Here is a 13291-nt window from a genome sequence, read left to right on the forward strand (position 1 = left end):
TCTCTGACTCTTCTGGAATCATCTCATCTGGCTGATACGGGTGATCCTGTGAAGAAGAGCTAGGGACTTGGAACTCTGGGTACCTGAAGTCTGTCCCTCGCTCTTAAGTAAGTTACTTCCTCTTCATGCAGCTCCGTTCTGATCTGGAATCAGTAAGAGTCTAGGTGGTCCCCAAGGTCTGTATCCAACAGGACAGAGAAACGTTCTAGAAAGACCTGTCTGTATAAACTAAAATCCACACTTAGCGAGGTAGATGATGGAGAGGTAGGGCTATGGGCCACAGTTGGCCATCTTTGCGTACATTAGATCCAATCTAGGGGACCAGAGACTGGCTAGGCATTTGGCCATAGGCCACACCATAGGCCACCAGGGAGCTCCACCCTAAACGTTTCTGTGCATCCCTCTTGGGCTTTCTGAAGGCTGAGTTAAAAATCTTCAAGCTGGAGTGATGGCTCATGGGTAAAGAGCAATGGCTGCTCTTCTAGAGGACATGAATTCAATTCCCAGAACCTACATGGCAGCTCACAACTGTCTGTAACTCAAGTTCCAGGGGATTTGACACCCCTCACACAGATGTATACACAGGCAAAACACCAATGCACATAAAATAAAAATAAATCATTAAAAAAAAAAAAGAAAGTATAAAAAACAAAGAATATTCAAATTAGGGGATTCTTTGGAGATTCCTTCCCACGGTTTTTAAAGTTTCCCCCAGAGGAACTACCAGCATGGAGTCAGATAGATAGTGAGTCCAGTTAGCTATTTCTGAAGGGAAAGAAGTAATTTATTCATCATGCATGCATGTGCATGCGCACATTTGCTCATAGGCACACACACAAACACACACACACACACACACACACTTATGCATGCATGCACACATATACACCATCCTGCCTCTTCCCAGAACCCACCTCACCTCCATGTGGACACCTCACCCCACCCCCCCACCCCCAGAACTGGGATCCCCACAGGAAAGGGGCTCTTTTGTTTAAAAAAAATAGAGAGAAACAGTCTTCCTACTCTCTTGGCCATTCATCATGACTGTAAGAGCGTTTATTAATGTCCTGTCAATTGCCCAGAGTGAAGGCAGCCTGTTAGCTGTCCTCCCTCCCTGTTAGCTGTGTGCAAACACTGGTGATTAAGCGCCAGATTTAACATCCTCATGAATATTTAAGAGGTTGTTTTTGAAAGTTTCCTGTCCTTTTACACTAATAGCCCCATTAAAAGATGTTTACAAGCCAGTCAAGAGAGTAACTGCATGCACTTAAAACAGAGAGTGCTCCCCCAAGAGGGGCCCTAGACCCACGTGAGGATCAATATGCTGCTTAAAGTAAGACTGTCTGCCGGCCCCCCAGTGGAACCTGGCCCCAGGGGAGCCACGGAAGCACCTGGAAAGGACCCAACTTGTTAATTAGGACAGTGGGGTTGGGGAACAAGCCCTCACTCCTGGGCTCCCTGCTGCCTTTTGAGGGGTGACCCCAGAGCCAGTGACTTCATAGAACTTGCCCAAATCATGTTAACACCATCCAAGCCAGAAAGAACACCCGCCCTGGCAGCTGTCCCAGCCCTCGACCCTCTTCTGTGTCATGGTCCATTCAATGAATCTCAAACGGTTATCAAGGGAAAGCAGTGTGCTACCTCCTCCTTAGACTTGAGAATGCTGGCACTCCACACTCCAAAGAAATGAGGGTAAGCAGGTCCGTGGACCCCAACAGCATAGTAGTCTGCGGTTGTTCATTCCAGAAGTCCACAAGGTTTCACAACAGTGTCTGAGTTTTCTACTTTAAAAAAAAAAAGTAATAAATTATAATGCCTCGTGTGTGATGAAGCAGGAACAAGTACAATTCTCTTAAAAGTTTATCTAGGAAAGTTAGAATTTTTATAATTTGGAGGTCTAAAAGAGCTAACACCGCCTCTATACATAAAATGTATCTCCACTAGAGCCCATTTATCCACTGCCTTTTTCTACACAAGTTCCTATTTCATGTTTCCGCCAAAGTGTCTTCAAACAAGTCGAGACAAATATATAAACCGGAAAGCCAGGCAGCCAGCAAATGAGCTTGTTTCAGACCTATGCGTCCTGAGGTGAGCTAGCACCGGCTCATCCTCAGTCAAATGACCCAAGTGTTCGATGCCAAGGGACTTCATCAGCAGGCAGTAAACACAGCCATGATTGGACTTGGCCTTCAGCAAATGTGATGGTGAGTATTGCCATTTGGGTACCTGGGAGCCAAACCTCCAGGCATGGGTGTGAGAGACTGTGCAGGACTAAGGTTAGCCTCTGAGCATGTCTGTAAGGGATTGCCTTGACTCTGTTAGTTGGTGTGGGAATGCCCATCTTCATTGCGAGTGGGCCCATGCTCTTGGTGAGAGGATCATGGACTGTAAGTCAGGCTGAGCACTGGCACATGTGCACTCAGTGTTCTCTGCTCCTGATTCAGATGCGACATGACTAACTCCATCGAGATCCCACTTCTGTGACTTCCCAGCCATGATGCGCTGCACTGAACTGTGAACTAAGATAAACCCTTTGTCCCTTAAGTTGCCATTGTCAAGTTTTTTTTTGGGGGGGGGGNGTTGTTGTTTTGATTGTTTGTTTGTTTGTTTGTTTAACCTCTACCACAGAAAAGAAACTAAGACAGAAAACTTAACCATCACCTAAGTTACACTAAATAGGCAACGCTTAGAGTCTCCTGACCGATATCTGTGCTCTAGAAACTCTTTGTCTCTTATATCCAAGGGGTAAAAATGCTCTGCATGCTATACACAATGCTGGCCCCTGGCTCTCCCAACTTCATGGGCAGTAACATGCTTCCGCAGTCTGAAATTGGCTGTGGAGGGAGGCTTGCCCTATAGAAACAGGCAAATGCTACAGGCTGGTTCCCTCCCTCCACATAAGATTACAGAAATGAATACTCAGGGGTACACTTCAAGCCTTTGAAAATCAAAAGTATGGATTGCCACAGAGACAGAGAAAAGCTGTCAGGTGCCAGTTATCTGCCTTACCCTGCCCCTAGCTGTGTGACCTCAGGACTTCATGCTCACCAAGCCTGCCCCAGCAACACGCTGTCTGATTCTATGAGCCTTGTTTTACTCTCAGGTTAGGCAAACATGGATGTGTGACATTCTGGTCTCTGGCATGAGTTTTTCAAATACTTTCCTGAGCAGTGTAATAACAGCTGTGTAAGGCAACCCAGAGGATCCCAGATCAGTCTGAGTTGGACCACAGCCCAAGAGTTTCCTACCTACTGTCATTTTCTTCTGCCTGAAATTTGCTGTGGGTACCAGAGCCATTTCTAAAATTGCAGGTGTTGCCTGAAAAGCAAGATCTCTCTGTTAGTGTTCAGTGTTTGGACCCAGTGTCTTGCAGGGTAAAGTTCTGGAAAAGAAAGGGTTCTGGAGTTGGACCTTGACCTCTTGTCCTGATTCTCTGCCTCTTTTGTCTATGCTTGAACAAGCTACTTGGCATCCTTGAGACCTACTTTCCAGTTAAGTGTGAACCGTTCTAGGTTGGCAGGTGAGTACAACCTTCCTGGAGCTATTTAAGTGGTACTTATCCAAATAGGTTTCTCCTTTACAGCTCCTCTACTGTGCTCATGAGCCTGTATCCCTGTGGCATCCCTAAGGCATCCCAGAAGAACCTATGACCAGTCTAGTGTCCACAAGTGAAGATGCTTGCTCTCAAGAGCTGGAGACAAAGTTTGCACCACAGGGACACAGACGAGCAAAGCATAATGAACTCGCCAAATGGAATACAATGAAGTTTTTCATGACAGTAGAGTAGAGATGCACACCAGCATGGGTCACTCTCAAAAGGTGGGGCCCTGAAGGACAGACCAGAGCTAAATCCTAGCACATAGCCATGTGTGTACCTACAAGGACACGCACACTGAACAAAACACATTGCACAAATGCATGTACAAATTATAAGATGACCTTTGGATGTGATGAGAATGGTTGCCAGTGTGGATAAAGAGAAAAGAGAATGGGAGAAGATAATAAAGAAGAAAAGATTGTTCGTGAAAAGTTCAATTGATTATTACAGGAGAGAGGCCAGCGATAAACAATCAGTGCTAGTCTCCCATGTTCTGAGAAGTGTGACTAACTCTGCCCTCTAATCCTACGTTCATTCAATAAGGCTGGATGGGTAATTATGTGTGATGATTATTTGTGCACTGTGAAAAGTTATTCAAATATGTCACTAATTCCTTTGTCTTTATAGCACGGGTAGGAACTGTCAGGAGGGATGGAGTGGGTTAGTTAAGAAGTGGGGAAATGTCTCCCCTCTTTCTATCTTAGTAAATTTGGCAAAGGCATTTAAAATTTATTAAATATGATTCTCTAAATTTCAAGCTCATAACCAAAACTGTTGGCTGATTTAATCCTTCCTCTGAGTTGTGCGTCTACAGTAAATGTTGTCATTTGTCCAGCCTCAGCCTCTCCCTGCTTTCTTTTTTTTTTATTAGATATTTTCTTCATTTACATTTCAAATGCTATCCCAAAAGTCCCCTATACCCTCCCCCCACCCTGCCCTCCTGCTCCCCAACCCACCCACTCCTGCTTCCGGCCCTGGTGATCCCCTATACTGGGGCATATAATCTTGTAAGACCAAGGGCCTCTCATCCCATTGATGGCCGACTAGGCCATTGTCTGCTACATATGCAGCTAGAGACAGGAGCTCTGGGGGTACTGGTTAGTTCATATTGTTGTTCCACCTATAGGGTTACAGCCCCTTTTAGCTCCTTGGGTACCTCTCCCTGCTTTCTTAAAGGTACAGCACCCACACTAGTTCAGACAGCATCATGTCTCTGTCCAGAGATCCACCTGGAATTAATCAGCCAACATAGTAATATCAGTGCCAACAGCTAGCAGGGGGTTGTATCTTGGCTCAGAAAGTAAAGTAGTAGAGGAGTTCACTTAATGGGAATTCTGGAGAATGCTTTTCCCTGGGGAGAGTTGGGCCTGTTTCCTTCTTTCTTAAAATGAAGATTCTCTCTTTGGAGTTGAGGCTACTACTTTTGACCACACCAAGGTCACAGAGAAATAGCCTGGTTCCTCAATGACTCCAGGGAACCTACCAACCCTCAAGCCCCTTGGTCATGTAGCTGTGTGCCTTCACTAGGCTTTTGTTTCAACACTAGCTACTGTTGGATGCTCTTGCAGCTGCACACATCTCAGCTGATGTGGTGTCTAGGTTGCCATGTGTCCTTAGAAGGAGGTCTCCATTCCCCACACACATCCTTTGAGTAAAGCCATCCTCTTCCCAGCTTGTGGTTCCCCTAAACCCTGCATCTAGAAGGCTACAAGGTAGAGAGTTACCTGTGGCTTGCAGCAGGCGATGCCTGTCCATATTGTGGGTGACCTTGGGAGAACCCATCTAGGTGAGGCAAAGCAAACTGTGACTCTGAAAATCATCCATACTTTTAGTTCCACTTTTGAGCCAAAAGTCAGAGAGATGCTCAATGAGGACAGATATGGGCTACATAGAAGGCTTTGAAGCCATGTGAGAATTGCTCAAAATACCAGAAATGAATATTGGACTTCTTCTATGTCTTCCTTCCGGGCCAATAGACTCAAGTTAAGAGGGCCATTTTACCCTAATACTCCTAATTAGAGGTACTCTAGCCAAAATAGCTTGTTGCTTATGGCTGAGTTTCTGAGCCCTTACTGTGTCCAAATGAGAGAAAACCTTCATTGAGTACCAAGTCTCTAATGTTCTATCCAAGCCCCACTTTCTAAAATTGTGGAACTCATCCTCTTGCTAAAATGATTATGCAAATTATCTACACGGTCATAATTTAGTGCATACAGGAGACATTAAGGCCCATGATAGAGAGAGGCATGCAGACTGAAGACTCTGAAGTCATTAAAGATTCTCTTCCAGGATTGAGCAGATGGATCGATGGTTAAGAGCACTGGCTGCTCTTTCAGGGGACTCGGGTTCAATTCCCAGCACACACATGGCAGCTCACATGTCTGTAACTCTAGTTCCAGAGGATCTGATGCCCTCAAGCCTCTATTGGCATCTGGTGTGGATATATTGATCTTCTGGTCTCTTCTGGCATCTAGTGTGGATATATTGATCTTCTGACCTCTATTGATATCTGGTGTGGATATAGGTCACAGACATGCAAGCAGGTAAAACATCCATGGTCACATAAAATAACTATTTTTCAAATAAGCACTTAAAATTTTTCTTCCAATGCTTTTCTTCCAATACTATTTTCTGCCAATCTATAATTGGATGTGATAACTTCCTTTAAAAACTGGAAACAGAACTGATGTGTGTGATACACTAATCATGCCTCTGAGTATTTCCCCTAGAAGAGTGGGAGAATCCATTCAAACATATTTGCACACCCGTGCTCTCGACAGCTTTGTTTACAAGGAACAGAAGTGGAAACAACCTAAGTGTCCACCAGTGGATGAATGGATAAACAAAAAAGAGCACATACCTACAATGGAATATTATTTAACCTTTAAAAAAGGAAAGAAGTCCAGCCATAGTGGTAAGCACCACTCAGGAGGCTGAGTCAGACAGATCTCTGTGATTCTGAAGTCAGTTTGGTTCACAAATCAAGTTCTAGATCAGCCAGACTCTGTAGTAAGGCCCTGTAAAACAAAAGGGAGGGAGGGAGGGAGGGAGGGAGGGAGGGAGGGAGAAAACTGGAGCTATGACTTGTTGGTCAAGTGTTTGCCACACACAAGTAGGAGGACCTGAGTTCAATGTTCATCAGCCACTATCAGTTCATGTCATCCTACTGGGGAGGCTGAGACAGGAGGATTCCTGGGGTTTGGTGACCACCCAGTCCAGCTGAATCAATGAGCTCCAAATTCATCTAGAGAACCTGTCTCAAAGCAATAAGGTGGAAGGGCTGTAGAAAGGGCTCAGAAGTTAGGATCACACGCTGCTCTTACCGAGAGGATCCAAGGTCAAAATGTGGCACTCATGTCGGGTGGCTCACAGCCACCTGTGCCTCCAGAACAAGGTGATCAGACGCCCCCTTTGAATTCTAAGGGCACCTGTGCTCACATGTACACACACACACACACACACACACACACACACACACACACTCACTCACAGGGAAAGTTCTTATACAAGATGAATAAGCCTCAAAGACATTACACTGAATGAAGTAAACCTGTCACCAAAGGGACAAACAGTACGTGGTTCCAGTTGCAAAGAGGGACCTGAAGGAGCCAAACTCAGAGAGCCAGGAAGCAGAAGGGTGGCTGTGGGAGCTGGGAAAAGCAGAGGTGGGGAGTGTGACTTAATGAGGACGAAATTTTAGCTGCAACATAAAGAGGTCTAGGGATCGGTTGCACAATACAAACGCACTTACCACTACAAAACTGTACTTCCAAACTTTGAGATAAACCCTAGATAAGATGTATTTCCCATCGTCCTTGTAAATAGATATACAGCCATTAAGTGTTCTCTAGGATGCAGATTCAAGAGGTCTTTTCTCCACAGCCCAAGGTTCAAGGACCACTCCCTCCCACAATCTATCCTCCTTAAAAGGGCAAGCTCATTCTCACAGTACCAAAGAGGAGGCGCAGCATGCGCAACCACTGCCCTGAGTGGAGACCTGTTTTGGAGATCAGCCCACCCTCCCATGGATGACTGCACTGATTCCTGCTGTCCGCGTCACTCTAAACAGAAAGAACTGGGAAGAGGCACCTGATTGAGTCACCTTTGTCATCACCCATTCCGTGCTCTCCATTCTCAGAAGCAAAAGAGGGGAAGTGTTTTATCCAAGATCTCACTCAGTCTTAGTGACAGTAAAGACTAGAACCATCAGAGCTTCAAGAACTGGTCCCTTCCCCTCATTCGCTTGCAGGTAGGTCCGTGGGAGTATTATTTAGCGTTGCTAAAGAACTTCCTATTCACAAAGTGCTTTGGGCTCATCTATTATTCACGCACTAATGAGAATACTTAGATTGGGCCTTTTCTCCAAGGAGCTCAAAGCACTTTGTAAATGTTAACTCATTCACCCACTGAGTCCCAGTGGGACCAACAGAAACCCTCACCCCTTGGCTCTGCACTTGGTAAAGGCAAAGCCCAGCAAAGACAGCAAGCATGCTGGGAAGCAGATCCGGAGGCAGAGTGAGGCTGCTGCTCCTCTCTCTGTCCTCTGCCCACCTGACAGGGTTCCTGGTGCCAAAAGACCAGAATCTAATGAGCTGTTTCCCTGAGTCTGTACAGCATGCCTGGTGCCACAGCAGAAGGAGGGAGGAGAGTCAAGGGGACAAAGAGTGAATGTTTTCTGGGAATAACGGCCATCAGCAACTAAACACTCACCATACCGCAGATCTCTAAGTCCGCAATTGTCTTAATGAATCCTCGACCTTTGTTTATGACTTCACGGGGATCGTTGTCATTTTCTCTAAGTACGGGCAAGAATTCCAGTTTCATTCTGTTGCTGTGATTAAACCATTCTGACCGAAAACACCTGTGTTTATTTCAGGTTACACTTCCAGGCCATAATCCAATGGGGGGTGGGGGAGTCAAGGCAGGAACCTGAAGCAGAAACCATGGAGAAATATTGTTTACTGTCTCCATCACTGGCGTATGCTCAGCTGGCTTCCTGAAAAGGCCCAAGATCACCTGCCTAGGGATGGTGTCGCTCACAGTGGGCTAGTAATTAATAAGCAAGTCAATGCCACACAGACAAGCTCATGGGCCAATCTGACTGAGCAAACTCCTCAATCACGGTTTTCTCTTCCCTCTAGATTGTGTCACACTGAATTAAGAAACCTTATCAGGATAGCAAGTTAGGCAGCTGTCCAGAGGCTACCCCTTAGTCATGGCAGAATGGTGACCAGAACTCAATTCTAGCACCAAGGGTTGAGCAGTACCTGAAGCATGGTCTCTTCTCAGTGTTAAGGGGCAAACATGGCAGAAGTTATTGTCTAGTCATGTTGCGAAATCTCATTCTTGGGGAAAAGCTACTCACCAAAGTCAATCAATAGTAGGACCGAGGCTGAGGACACTGAATGGGGTACATTTCCATCGCTTCTTCTGGTGTCCCAGCTGTGGCTTGCTCTAGAACAGTACTGCCAATGCCATAATATAGCCGCCCTTTTCAAGAGTGTCCATTCTTTCAACCGTAGCCCTGCATCCCCATCAGTAGTTCAGCCTCATACTGATGTGATGTCCAACATAAAAAGTGCCAGGTCATTGGTGGGATAAAAGAGAGAACACAGCTTCAAGAGAAACCTTAATGCACATCAAATACTCTGATTGTCAATGATTTTGGTTTTTCTACTTTTAAAGCTATCAATGCAAGTCATAAGATGCATTCAGAAAATTTATACCGCATTCCCTCATCTCCCGCAATAAGAGATCAGCGATCTGTAAGTGCTGATTGAATGTCCCCACTAGGGCAAGGATAACGGGGGGTTCTAAAGACACCCATGAGGTAATCTTTATGCTGCCAGGGTTTATACTTGAGTTTACATGCATGACAGAGACACACCAGAGGTGACAAGTGAGGACCTGAGACACACAAGACTGGGGATAAACTACAGTGCAGTGGGGAGAGAGGAGCTGGGAAGGCTTTGTAGAGGAATTGGTATCTGAATAAGACCTAGAGGGATAAGCAAGCACAGCTAGGCAGAGAAGAAGATGCTCAAGACAGGGCAACGGGCATGCTCTAAGGGCAGAATAAGAGAAGAACCAAGCCTTCCAGGACAGGCTCCAGGACACACTGCAGAGGCCCAAGGGCACAAAGTCACAGAGCACTTTCTAGCCAGTCAGGGAAGTGCCACCAACTGCTTCAATGCCAGCCATTGGCAGGAGATGGGCAGCACCTACTCGACATGAAACCCGGTTCTGAGAGCCTGTGTTGGCCCCTCACAAAGAAGAAGGATTGGCTAAACCAGGGTGTTCTTCCTTAATGAACACAGACTCGCTGAGACTCATAACTTCAGTTTCTGGAGGCAAACCTGAGAGTCAATAAAGAGGCAGCACAGTCTAAACAATATTAAACTTCCTGGGAATGCAGTAATTAGAATTCCGAACACTAATAAAAGACTGTACAGTTAATTAGCAGGAGTCATAAAAGTCGAAGAACAAATATACCATGTATTAAATACAACTAATGGGATTGCTACACACAGACTGAAAAATTAAAGAGGGACGGGCTGGGAAGTGAGAGCGCTCGCCACAACCAAGTCAGCCAGAAGCGGAAGCAGATCCTCTCCATCTTTACAACCACAGATCCTTGTGCAAATGATAGCATTATCACACAACCTTTCCTGCCAGTATCAGAATGTTTAATTCCTCATTAACGGGCTCCACTTCCTTGAGGAGCCAGAAAAAAATCTGGCATAGCTAGACCATGTATTGTTTTCTCAGCCTGGAGACACACAGACACACATATACACATGCATGCACACACATGTTTCTAGCTGGTCTTAACTATTTTTTCTACACTTAATTATTTATGTGGTGGGGACTCACATACTTTGGCTCACATCTGGAGATCAAAGAATAACGTGCGAGAGCTCCTTTTCTTCTTGTACAATGGGGCTTTAGAGACTGAACTGGGATCATCAGGCTTGGTGGGAAGTCCCCTCACTCACAGAGCCGTCTTTATTACCTCTGTCTTAGTCAGCGTTCTATTGCTGTGGAGAACTATCATAACCACTGAAACTCTTACGAAGGGAAGTGTTGAATTGCGGCTGGCTTACAGTTTCAGAGGTTTTGTCCATTCATACTGATCATGGCAAGGGAGCGTAGTGGCACATAGGCAGACTTGGTGCTGGAGAAGGAGCCGAGAACTCTACGTCTGGATCCAAATGCAGCAGGAAGAGAGAGACTCTGGGCTTGGAATGGACTTTTTTGAAACCTCAAAGCCCAGCTCCAGTGACACACTTTCTCTATCAAGTGCCCCCCCTTCCTAATCCTTTCTAATAGTGCCACTCCCTGGAGACCAAATATTCAAATCTGTAAGACTATGGAACCATTTTCATTCAAATCACCACAGTCTCTAACTGGCTTTATACATAAGTAAGATCAAGCTGGCCTGAAACCTGCTGTGTAGCTGGTCTCAAATTCACAGAGATCTACCACTGAACAAGTCTTAAATGGATCTCCAGACCTTGGTGCAAAGGTCCACAGAAGAACAACAGCCTCATAAAACAGTGCTACATAGTAAAGATAGATAGATAGATAGATAGATAGATAGATAGATAGATAGATAGATAGATAGACTTAAATTTGGACTCATTCTGGACAGCTTTAATGGCAAGCTTCTGGAAAATGAAGAGGAAAGAAGAAACTAGCGTCACATGAATTCAAATAGAAAAACCTAGGCTAGGAGATTGTTTCAGAGAAAACAATCGAGTTTTTTCAGCAAACACAATAAAGATAAAAAAAAATAAAGAAAGAAGAAGAACTGGGAATGTATCTTAGTATTAGGATGTGTGCCTAGCATACTTGAGGCTATGTGTTCGATCCTTCGTGTGTGTGTGTGTGTGTGTGTGTGTGTGTGTGTGTGTGTGTGTGTGTGTAAAACCTATAGATTAAGGAGTGGAAGGACATTTAACCATGTTCTCTGGCATTCCCCAAATGTACTAAAAACCATATGGACGTCATAGTAGCTCTATTTACAACTGGAAAAACTTGGAAGTATCCTTCAGTAGATGAAAGAATAAACTGTGGAACATGCAAACAATGGAATATTACTCAGCAAGAAAAATGAACGACCAAGGACGTTGAAAAAAGGAAACAAGTGCATATTTCAAAGTGGAAAAAAAAAGGTTATGAATGGGCACATATTATGTGATTCCAACCTTACAGTGTTCTACAAAGATCAAAACCGTGGAAAAAGTAAAAATAGCAGTCACTTTCAGTCTTTAGAGAGGGGTGTGTGGAAGAGGGGACTTTGGGGGCAGCAAAATGATTCCATATGATACTGTAACAAGATATCCCTTTGTCTATGTTCTCAATATGTTCAATACTAAGACAGAATCTTAGTGTGGATTTGAATCCTTAGGTGATAGTGACGTTTACTGGATGTGAGGAATGAACATTTGCAAGGAGATGTGGCCAGCAGAGGTACAGGGGAGATCTCTGTGCTTTCCTATCAATGTCACTATGAATTAAGAATAGTTCTTTAAAACAACAATTTTTGGTTTTTTTCTTTTGAGACAAGGTCTCACCATGTAATTCTAGATGTCCTGGAACTCCTATGTAAACCAGACGGGCCTCAAACTCACAGGAATCCACCTGCCTTTGCCCCCCAAGTACTGGGATTAAAAATGTATGTTATCATGTCCATCCGAAAAAGGAATTAGTTTTATTTAAGATTTTAGAGACAAATTCAGTATACAGACTTTTGTTTTTAAAGTTAATTCTCATATATGGAAAATTCTAACACTAATAAGCTGGGTGTTCTGTCTTATTAAAACAATTATTCATAATTTGGAGCATAAGAAATTCTGGGATAGGTTTACTTTCCATACATTTTTGAGACCCTTCTTGAAACAGCTATAGGTGCGGTTCTAAAGTAGGTGACTGGTGTGAATGGAGTGAAATCCCCTCAAGTTATCAAGACCTGGGGCTGAATGAGCACCAAGGGAGCCATTATGTGGCATCATCATTGTTGTGCATGTTTGAAATTAAACATAAAGGAAGTGGTTTTTAAGTCTAAAAATGGGTGTGTGCTGAACTTCTTGGTGTTTCACTTTGCCATGAGGGATTTTGTCATTGTATCTGTCATTCATTGGATGGAAGATGACGTGCTCCCTGACTCACACCCTGGGGGACTCCCTCTTCACCCAGTATAAACGCCAGGGTCCCAAAGAGCTGAAGGGGTTTGCAGCCCCATAGGAGGAAGAACAATATGAATTAACCAGTAACCCCAGAGCTCCCTGGGACTAAACCACCAACCAAAGAAAACACATGGTGGGACTCGTGGCTCCAGCTATATATGTAGCAGAGGATGGTCTAGTCAGTCATCAATGGGAGGAGAAGCCCTTGTCTTGCGAAGATTATATGCCCCAGTATAGGGGACTGCCAGGGCCAGGAAGCAGGAGTGGGTGGGTTGGGGAGCAGGGGGAGGGGATAGGGGATTTTCAGAGGGGAAACTAGGAAAGGGGATAACATTTGAAATGTAAACAAAGAAAATATCTAATTAAAAAAAATAAGCCAGGGTCTTAGCAGTAATATTTTCCTGAAGATGCCAAGAAATTTCTAGAGCTTGGCTGTCCTTGGCCTTAAATGTCTTAGCACAAGTCTCCTCGGGCTTCCAAGTCCATTTGCCTCCTGGTCAATCCT

This window comes from Mus caroli, chromosome 18 (genome assembly GCF_900094665.2).
Source record: "Mus caroli chromosome 18, CAROLI_EIJ_v1.1, whole genome shotgun sequence".
Classification (NCBI taxonomy): Eukaryota; Metazoa; Chordata; class Mammalia; order Rodentia; family Muridae; genus Mus; species Mus caroli.